The following is an 11,739-nucleotide window of genomic DNA, read 5'->3' on the forward strand; positions in this document are numbered from 1 at the left end:
TCTAGGATGAGTTTGTGAACTTAATTGTCTGACCTTGTATAATTGGATATTTTTTTATCAAGTTCATCAACTTCCACCTTGAGTTGGAGTGTTACATCCATTTATATTTAATGGGATTATTGATACCTTTGTGCCTAAATCCATTCTCTTTATATCTGTTTTCTATTTATTCCCTCTGTTATTTGTCACATTGTTCCTTCTTTTTTTTTTTTTTTTTTTTTGAGACAGAGTTTCACTTTATCGCCCTTGGTAGAGTGCCATGGCATCACAGCTCACAGAAACCTCCAACTCCCAGGCTTAGGCAATTTTTTTGTCTCAGCTTCCCAAGTAGCTGAGACTACAGGTGCCCACTACAATACCCAGCTATTTTTTTGTTGCAGTTTGGCCAGGGCCAGGTTTGAACCTGCCACCCTCAGTATATGGGGCTGACACGCCTCCCACTGAGCCACAGGCATTGCCCACATTGTTCCTTCTTTTGTATTGACTATCTTTTGTATTGTATTATTTCCTCTATTGGCCTTTTAGCAATTGCTTTTTATATTATTATATTTTTTAGTGGTTGTAGGGATTATAATATTCATTCTTATCACATTCTTCACAAAGATAATATCATTTTAAATGGATAATAACACTTCAAATACATTATTATTTTTGCTTTCAACATTCATTTGCCTTTAAAAAGTAATGAAAAAATTATGTTTTATATTTAATAGTTATTTTGCATTTCCAGTTCTCTTTATTTCAAATTTCCATTTTGTTTTATCATGTTTTAGCCTGAGAAAACCTTTCCTTAGCATTTTTTGTAAGTTAAATATGCTGGTAACACATTTCCTCAGCTTTTGTTTTTCTGAAAATGTTTATTTCACTTTTATATCTGCAAGATATTTTTACTGGATATAAATTTCTACATTGACAGATTTTTAAAAATCACTGTATCTCCAGCATATAGCATGATGCTTGGCACACATAGTGAATTCACTCCTTACACAGGAGATAGGTTGTAAAATCAGTATGTAAAATGAAAATCATATGGACAAAATTACTTTTGGTAATACCGTAGGAAGATATCACACTGGAGAATGACTTTCCTTTCTCAAAAAGTTCAGCACTTTTCCTCCAGTGTGGAAGCAGATGACTGAGTTCTTCTTTTTGTTTGATTCTCAGATTAAGTAATTGGATTGTAGTTGGCCATACCATATAAAAATACATATCTTTAAACAAAAGAATGACACTCAACAAAGTAAGGTATTCTTACTAGGAGATGAAAGAATGAATTTGTGCTTTTCATTTTACACTCAATCCAGGGTATATATTAACTGAGTGTAATGGTAGGATAATTTGCTCATACTATTTAAACAATTTTCTCTGGTGTGTATAGCTAAATGCATGTAAGTGAAATATGCCTATGAATGCCAATGTTGCAGACATTCAAAAAGTTTCTTTGCATGAGTGACTTAATTAATTAATGCTGTTCTCTCTCTACTTGAACATCTTCCTTTTGTCTCTGCCTATCAAAACTCTATACATTTTTCACAGCTGAGCTGATGACCCACTTATTCCCCCCAGCAGGCTAATTATATCATTTATTATGTGTCTACTCTGCAATAGACAATGCAAAACACCTTATATGCTTTTAATCCTTACAGCAACCCTATGAGATAGGAATAATGAATGTTTTTCCCATTTTAAGCATGAGAACACTGAGATTTAAGGAGGTTAACTATCTTGCCCAGTGTAGGTGTCATTTACCTCATTCACTGCTATCTCCCTAGTGCCAAAAACAGTGTCTGGCATATAACACATGTCAACAAATCTGTGCACTGGAAAGGATGGCTGGTAAATTCCAAGTGTATGTGCTTAATCCCTTTGCCAGGGCTTTTTGGCCTGTTTCAACTCATGGCCTCAACCATGCTTTCTTACTCTGTTATCTGTATATTGGCCCCAGCCAATAATATATCATACATCTTTATTTGCTTTGAATTTGTATTATAAAAATATAGGTATACTGAATAGTTTTTGTTTTTTTGTTTGTTTGTTTCATTTTTTTGCAGTTTTTGGCCAGGGCTGGGTTTGAACCTGCCACCTCCGGCATATGGGACCGGCACCTTACTCCTTTGAGCCACAGACGCAACTCCTGAATGTTTTTCCAAAGTACACCTGCTTCTGGAGAGTCTGATATGCTTCTCCACCCTGTTCCCCTTCTCCTTCCTCATAGCTCCCATAGATGTAGGGTCTGCACCATTCATGTGTCATGTAATAAGATATAGCTTTGTGTTGCATGTACTTATATACAGAGATCTATATATCTTGTGTCATGTAACAAGGTATAGCTTTGTGTTGCATGTACTTATATAGCAGAAGATCATGGCAGTAGAGAGGAGGGACAGTACTACCACCCAATATCTAGGGAGGGTAGAGGGGCTGAAGGTTAAATTGATCACCAGTGACCAATGGCTTCATCAGTCATGCCTACGTAATGAAGCCTTCACAAAAGGCCAAAAGGACAGGGTTTGGGGAGCTTTCAGATAGCTGAACATGTAGAAGTTATAGGAAAGTGAAGAACACATCCACATGCCAGGAGGTGTCATACCCCAACTCCATGGGGACAGAAGCTCCTGCACCCTTCCAGACCTCACCCTATGTACAGCTTCATTTGGTTGTTTATTTGTATCCATTAAAATACCCTTTGTGGCCATACTTGGAGGCTTATGCTTATAGTCCTAGTACTTTGGGTGGGAGGATTGCATGAAGGTCTGGAGTTCAAGACCAACTGGAACAAGAGTGAGACTCCATCTCTATAAAAAACAGAAAACTTAGCTGGGCACATGCCTATAGTCCCAGCTACTTGTGAGACTGAGGGAGGAAGATCACCTGGAGCTGCAGTAAACTATGATGACACTGTGCACTCTAGCCCAGGTAACAGAGTAAGATCTTGTCTCAAAAAAAAATATTCCCTTTGTAATAAACCAATAAAAGTAAGTTTCCCTGAGTTCTGTGAGCAGCTATAGCAAAGTAATCGAACCCAAAGAATGGGTTGTGGGAACACCACCTTGAAGTTCAGGAGATTAAAACTTGTGACTCGTGGGAAGGGGGACTCGGTATTGTGAAACTGAGCCTCCTACCTGCAGGATTTGACACTATCTCCAAGTAGATAGTGTATGAATTAAACTGGAGGACATCCAGTTGTTGTCCACTGCAGGAGTGAGTGCTTGCTTAATGGTGGGAAGAACCCCTCCCAACACACACACACACACATAGACACATTTGGTCACAGAAGTCTTCTGTGTTGATTATTGAATGATGAACAGGCAGAGGAAAAACAATTTGTTTTTCTGCTTTCTTGGTGTATTAACTTTTTATATGTGGTGAGATTCAATTTATTTGTATTTTTCTGGGGAGTTTTACATATATACTTTTAAAGATTTTTGAGCTACTCTTTTCTTGTGATGTCTTTGATGTATATTTTTTCTTTTCTTTTATGGTTCTGCTACATGTGTAATTGGCCTCCCAGACCAAGATGTGAAGTATTCCCTGAGATGGTGGCCCTGTAGCCTTCTTGATTTTGAAAGATGCCATTATGGAACCTAGAACCTATATGCTGCCAGTAAACTAGAGAGAGGGCATATCTGTGCCTGGGGTAGAGCTTCCTGCCTTCCAAGTGCAGGCTGATTAGAAAAGAAGACTGCAGACCTCTCAGTCATGATTGCCATGAATAGCATTTTCTGTAACACAGACTTGAGGTCTGCTCCTTCCAGGGAGAAACCAGAGGCCTAGACTGGGAGGTAAGGGGAGAAGTAGTTCCTATCTTCCTGACTATACTAGCTTGGAGTAGATGTCCCAGAGTAACTCCCTCCAAGATGAAGCCAGGGTAGGGGGAAAGGGCAGAGCAGACCATGGCTTAAGCTACAAAATCACTGTTCTTATCATGATTTAGTAGATTTTCTTGAATATATTTTTCTGCGTTTGCTATGTGCCCTTAGGATAGTTTTCAGTCTTAAATAATTATTTTTGAATATTTTTAACAGTTAAATCATTGTGTGTTGGGGAGTGAGTCTTGCCATGCTCCTCACTTCACCACTCTAGAAATCTTACAGATTTTAACTTGTGTCTTGCTAATAGATTTCTTCCTTGCTGATTTTGATGAATCAGGCAGCTATGTTGCCATTTATCCTATGCAAGAGGCCTGTGGGTTAAGGAACTGAGAGCAGTTCTGACTGACAGAGATGGATCAACAAGAAACTGAGACCTTCAAGTCTAGCAGGCAGCAAAGATCTGAATTCTGCCAGCAACCATGTGAACTTGAAAATTAATCTTTCCTCAGTTGAGCCTCAAGATAAAACCACAGTTCTAGCTGATAACTTGGTTGTAGCCTTTGTGAAATGCTGAAGTAGAGAACCTAGCAAAGCTGTGCCTAGAGTCTTGACCGGCAGAAATGGTGATATGATAAACCACTATATTGTTTTAAACCACTAAGTTTGTGGTAACTTGCTATGAGGTGGTAGATAACTAATATGATTGCAAGAGATAAAATATAGAGGAGTATAAATTATATAGAAATAGTTATCTTAACATTTAAAAAACAAGATTATGATATAATATGTATATTTCTTAATTAATGCATTAAATAACACATCTAGTAACAGATCTGAAAACCAGCAGGGTTAAAACTCCCTGATGTCAACATAAACCATTGTTTGCTAGAGCCCTCCAGTACCCATCTTTTTATTCCTGATAAGTAGCCTCTCCACCCTGGGTTATCTTGTCTTTTGATGCCCTGTGGAACATGCCGGCTGAAAGAAGTGTTTCTAATATGCTAGCTGCAAGTTTCCTCTCTCTTGTTTAAGCTTTGTTGTGAGGAGAAGAAAGTGTACCAACTAACTGAAATTAACTACAGTCAATTGAATATCTCTCAAAATTTTAAATGTACTTATCCTTTGGTCTAAAAATTCTATTTCTGGGAATTAATCCTGCAAGAATACAAAGATATATGTAGAAGAATATCCATTACAATACTGTTAGCAATGCTAACAAATAAATATACATCAATAGGGATCTCATTGTATAAATTGCTGTACACTATGCAATAGAGAATTATGTGTACTGCTATGAAATGCATATATTAAGCAGAGAAAATAAGGATCAGAATAGTAGGCATGAAGTATTTCCATTTGATTATGCATATAAATGCTCTGGGATTAAATTTAAGAAATTGTTAATTCCCCATGTGTAACATAGGGAATGGGAATGAGGACCTGGGGTCTGAGGTAGGAGGGACATGTAACTTTCATTGTATACCTGTAGTTCCCAAACTGTGTACTAAGGTACCCGAGGCCCTGAAGAAAATTTAAAGTTTCAGGTAACCACAGTGATGCTAGACATCTGTTGGACACTATGAAAACTATCAGGTCAAGATAGTTCACAATTTCAATATTAGATTATGACAGTCATTTCTTTTTTTGATATTATATATATTTTATTTATTTATTTATTTAGTTATATTTATTAAATCATACCTGTGTACATTAATGCATTTATGGGGTACAAGGTGCTGATTTTGTATACAATTTGAACACAAATAAGTAAGTGAGGTGAAGGTTATGTTAACCAGTTTGATGTCAGCATTCCAAATTGTATGACAGTCATTTCAATGATCTTACATATTTTTAAAATTGGGTTTGGGGAAGTTGCTATGATAAACTAACAAATGACTTTGTTGGATCAACTAAATGACACCCTTTTTAGGGTCTTCCTTCTGAATTGACTGAAAAGACTCCATTGGTTCAGGTGAAAAGATCCAAAGTAATATTCTTGTTACTAAACAAGGAAAAAAATTCCTGATAGCCCAGATAACACAATTATAAGATTGGGTGAGTACCATCATCAATTTATGTTTTAAAAAATTATAACTTTGTTAGGCATTGTTAGTAGGAGGAGTTTATTTTGAAAGATGCTCCAATTATGGTAACGGAGTATAAAGTATGAGGGACAACATACAGTTAACATAAATGTGTGTATTTTTATATTAGAAGTTCTTAAGGATGCATGGCTTCCCTTTGAGCTAGTTCAGCTCAGTCTTTCTGATTCTGTCCCTTTGATTGTAAATGCTCTCAACAGACTGACCAGGTTTCCTCATTGCTCTGTCCTTGGGCAGGGGCACCCTCTAAGTACATTGAAGCTAACTTTAAGAGATCATGGCTCATTGTAGTCTGACTCCTTCCTCCCTTAAGAATTGGGCAGGGTCCCTGATTCCAGGGGCTTGACTAAAGTTACTGATTAAAATTGTGGCACAGCCAGGACTTTTAAGTAGGTCCTTTAGTCTAAGGTCATTGCTTTATTCATTCCACATTACTGCCCCCAGTGTCACTGAGGACATGTTGGACTGCAGTTTCATGTTTTGACTAACTTTAGACTTAGAAGCTTGAGTAGATGTGATATTAAAGGTCTGAATGTGAAATTGTCTAACCCTCGATTTCCTCGCTTGCTTGTTGGGGATAGTAATAACATCTACCTCTCAAGATTTTGTAGAGATTAAGTGAGATAATGTGGGTAAAGTACTTGACATGGTGTCTGGCTCAGTATAAATTTTCAGTAAATGTTTATCCCTAGTCTTGGCTATAAGTGAACCAGGCAAGGTTGAGTCTTAGTTCTACTGGAGTGAACCGGGCAAGGTTTTGAGTATAAGTTCTACTGCTCTCTATATGTGTGAGTTTGACCTGGATATTTATCCCTTCTGAACTTCAGTTTTTTCATCTGTCTCACAGATTGCTGTGAGGATACAATGAGATCATACATGTAAAATAGTGAGTACAATGCTTCTGATAGGGCAAGTGATCAGCTTTAGATAGTGCAATGTAATTATTAATGGTGGGGAGACTAAGGAATTTGATCTGAGTTCCCTGCCTGGAACAAACCTGACTGAAATGCAGAAAGCTGACCATTAGAACCTGGGCTTACTGTCCTCCATGTCTGATTTTTCCTCTTCTTCCCTCCCTGGCCATTTGTCCAATCCCATTCATAGATCCTTCCCGCATAGTCAATTGTAAGTAGTTAACACCATACAGTATTACCCCTCTTAGTAGGATTTGTATGTTTTTCCAAGGGTCTGAAATTCTAAACTGGAAGAAGGAAACCCTAGTAGTGCAACTTCTAGCCCTGATTTAGAGCAGGTTTCTTGATCTCTCTCTCTTGGCATTTTGGCAGAATTGTTTTCCTGTGGGATTTTCTTGTGCATTGCAGGATATTTAGCAGCATCTCTGGACTCAATTCACTAGGTGCCAGCAGTGAGACAATCCTCTGTCCAGTTAAGATGAACAAAAATGTCTCTCAGTACTGTCAGATAACCCTTGGAGAAAAACATCACCCACAGTTATGATCCACTGGTTTAGAAGGTTTTGCAGGATATCCTAGTCATAACAGGATTTGTAAGTGCAGGCCAGGTACTGTAGCTTATAGCCTATAATCCCAGCACTTTGGGGGGTCAGGGCAGAAGGATCACTTAAGCCTAGGAGCTCAAGGTCAGCCTGGGCAGTATAGTGAGATCTTGTCTCTACAAAAATAATAAAAAATAGCCAAGGGTGGTGGCACATGCTTTTAGCCCTATCCTCTTGAGAGGCTGAAGCAGAAGGATCACATGAGTTTGGCAGTTTGATGTTCAAGGTTGCAGTAAGCTGTGATGATGCCACTGCTCTCCAGCCTGGGTGACAGAGTGACATCTTGTCTCAACCTTCCCTCAGCCCCCCCCCCCAAATAAGTGCAAATACCCTCAGGGATCAGGCAGAGATGAAAATGCAAGAATCAGAGTATAATATAGTAAGTGATGGGGCTTGTGGTAAACTGGAGAGTATAAACCCTATTTAAAGGCTTTCAAAATTAACATTTTAAAAAAGCTCTGTTTCCGGTTGTGCAGCCAGCAGTGAGGATCTCCAGTCTATACCCGCAGCCATGCCGTCTAAAGGCCTGCTGCAGTCTTCAGGCACAAGAAAATGGCCACAGCCAAATACAGCAATGGTGTCCTAAAGGTGAACCCGAGGCCCCTGGAAATGATCGAATCACACATGTTGCAATACAAGCTACTGGAGCCTGGTCTGCTGGGCAAGGAGTGGTTCGCTGGTGTGGACATACATGTCTGAGTTAAGGATGATGGTCACGTGGCCCAGATTTATGCTACCCATCTGTCCATCTCCAAAGCCATGGTGGCCTATTACCAGAAATATGTGGATGTTACCAAGAAGGAGATCAAAGACATCCTCATCTAGTGTGTCGGGCTCCTGCTGGTAGCTAACCCCTGTCACTATGAATCCAAAAAGTTTGGAGGCTCTGGTCCCAGTGCCCACTGCCAAAAATTTTACTGATAAGCCCATCCTGAAGATTGGGGCTCACTCTATAATAAACAATGGTTGTAAGATTTTAAGGTTAAAGAAAAGGCTCTGTGAGCTGGACAATGCATATCTGAGGACTGAAATGGGCTGCTGGTTTGCAGCCTCAGATGTAGGCTGTCCCTCGGGATGATTGCACTCTGCATGTGCTTTTCTCATTTGGGCCAGTGACTCCCCTACCCCAATTCCTGCTCATTCCCTCTTCCTTTCCCCTCTTCAAAATAAGAATGCCTCTGAATAGTCAAGACATATTACATCATCCTAAAACATAAATGTAATTTTAAATTTCACCGAAACTTTCCAAAATACATGTGTTGCTGGAACAATCAGATTTCAAAGACTAGGCAATAAATGAAAAGTGCCCATATGTTAAGTGGAAAAATAGAACAATAACTTGTAAGAACAGTAAAGGTGTGTGGAGGGGAACCGGATAAAAGAAGACCAGAAAACCATAGATCAGAATGGTCGCTGGGGTTATCCCTGGGTGGAATTTTGCTTCCCTATTTTTGCTTTCCTATATGTTTGTAAAAGGTTAATGTCATATCAGAAAAAAATACACATTTGAAAGAGGAGTTCTATGCAATCCAGAAATTGTCCAGGTAGGGGAGGGAGGCGTCACAGAATCAAACAAATGTTAAAAATTCAGTGGCTGAGCTAGCCCTCCCGTCCCCTGCACTGTCAGAGGCTTCAGGTCTGATGAATCACAAGAGAACCTGGAGTTCCCCTGCATGTGGTTATTAACATTGATAATAATTGGAACACTAATCTCTGCCCACCACGTTCTGTTCTCCGGTCGCTTTCTGCTGCTTTTTAATGACGCGCTTTTGCTTTTTCCCATGTACTTGACATTATACACATGCTGTACTGCTCTACCTTCCCTCGATTTATGCATGTGTCTAGCAGATGGTTGGGCCAGTCCACCTCCGGTGCTTGTTTAGCATAACAGAGGATCAACAACTGGGGTCCACTCCCGTTCATGCTCACAAGGTTCAGCTTCCATTTCTGGATCCGGGTGGGGTAAATGCAGAGGGCTGAGGCCGGCACTTGCCTCCTCCCTCTACTTTTACTGCAGTGAGGGAGAGGCCTAGCTACTTGCTTTTCAAGAGTTGTTTTGCTCTCTCCTTCTATTCCACTTCGCTCACTGCCTCCCAATCCTTTTCCTTGGTCTTCTCTAGATTTTTAGGAGACTTCCCTTAGTAGTGATGGGCACAGGGAATTTTCCAGAAAAAAATGCCATTTTGAAAATCCAGTGTTAGGAGTTCCCACCTCTGCTTTTGGTGGCTGAGGCTTGGTGAAGGTTAGAGGGTCGCCCTTCATTTACCCATTCTTCGTCCCTCTCTAAAGATGTGTCACATCAGCCATTCTGCCTCCTCACAATAATGGACATTTTGAGCACATGAAGATATGAGCCATTAAAGAAACTGGAACTGACCTCAAATAACACACTTCCAGGCTCGTGAAGCCTGTGGAGTGGCTCAAGCCACCTCCTGAGCGCCTGGCCTTCTGCTGCCTCAATTCAGAGCTACTCTTCTCCCCGTGCTCTTACCACGTTGATTTCCTAACATTCTAAGCAGTACTTATGGATCCTTCCTATGGCAAAACAAGCTGCACTTTTTCCCCATCTGATCTGAGTCCTCAGATCTTCTAGGCTTTTATGTATGAAGAAAAAAAAAATCTCCTGATAAAGCCGTCTAAGTAGTTGAAGGTTGTTATTGTTCTAGGGTGCTGCAAGCTTTGCCTTAATGACTTAAGATGCTCACAGCTTGAAGTGAGAGAGCTGTAAAGTGCCAGCCTGAAGTTTACTGTAATATGTAATTTCCATGTGGATGGAAAAAATTGATTTCTAATTCATAAAATACATCCCCGCATGCCAGTCATTACGTACTTTCCCAGTTTCAGCTGGAAAGCACTCTGAGTGATGTGTCCACAGAAGGCAGAAAAGGGGGGCTGCTTTCTTCCCACTCCAGGTGAAGAAGGAAAAAAATGGAACTTTGTGGAGAGGAAGCCAAGAAAACAGTTGGGGTGGTGTGATTGGTGGGGGTGGAGCCTGGATAAATGGTGGTCTCCATATATTTTCAGGACGGCTCTTTTCTCTCCAGCGCTAGAGGAAAATCAATATCTTGTTTTCAGATGGGTAAATGGAGTCGTCTCTTTAAAGTGCCCCGGTCAGTTCACCACACGTCGGGCAGCTGCTGCTTTCCAGGCTGCCCCTCGATTCCCAGGCTAGGAGGATTGACAAGGCGATGATAAACTAACGTGCCCCCTCAGCTCTGGGTGTGCGCCATTGTTCCCGCAGCTGAGACCCTCTGCTGCTATTTGCTTTCTCCCACATACATTATTCAACAGCCCAGGAAAAGGCCAAGAACCTCTTTCATTCAGGAATTCTGTATTAAAATAATCAATTTCAAACTGAAGCCGGGAAGGCCAGCTTGCTACAGGGAGAGCCTGTTAATAAGCCACCAGTCTTTTCCATTTGCATTGAACTCATGCTGTATTGTGGTAATATGGGATTATTTTTTTTTTTTCAGTTTCCTCCAAGAAACATCACATTGGTTCTCCTGCCCTTTCATAAATAGCATGTAGAAGAGCTTCTTCGTTTGATCCCACCATTAATAGAATACTGGAGGCCATATTTGTGCCTGCTACTCTGCACTGACCAAGTCTGATTTTGAAAGTACTTTAAAAAAGCCATTAACTCTCCATGAAATGTAGCAGGAAGAAAAGTTTTCAAGTGTTTTGTTTTCCATTCATTCGCATTACATTTCTTGTCTTGCCTGTTCTGCCCCCTGCCTCTCACCATTTCCCCGCGTGCACACACACACACACACACACACACACATTGTTCAAGCACTAAGCCAAAAAATTAGAAACTTTATGTATATAAATAAAATAAGTTTGAAGTGCTTCCCCACAGCACCATGACATGCACTCCCATATTTCCGATTGGTTTAATAAAGGGTTAATCAGAAATTTCCTTTCTGTAGCTGCCTTATTGTCAGAATTCTTTCTAGGTCTATATCACCCCGCTTTTTTGACTTTAAAAAATCAATGACCAAAACGTAATTATTAAGAATCGCCATTTTGTAGTCAATTCAACAAACATTTATTGAACACCAACTATGTGTACAGGAAATCTCCAGGGCAAGTATTCTGAAACAGATCTTTTCATTAGATTGCCATATTTAATAGATAAAAATATAAAACACTAGCTTAAATTTGAATTTTAGAGAAATGAACATAATCATTTAATATAAGTTGTTCGATACTGTCTTTGGGACATATGTTTACATGCAAATTATACTTTATCTGAAATTCAAGTTTAACTGAGAGTCCAATCTGGAAACATTACTTTTCAAAAGAATTT

This window comes from Otolemur garnettii, unplaced genomic scaffold, assembly GCF_000181295.1.
Source record: "Otolemur garnettii isolate 467f Iridium unplaced genomic scaffold, OtoGar3 scaffold00117, whole genome shotgun sequence".
In the NCBI taxonomy this organism is placed as follows: Eukaryota; Metazoa; Chordata; class Mammalia; order Primates; family Galagidae; genus Otolemur; species Otolemur garnettii.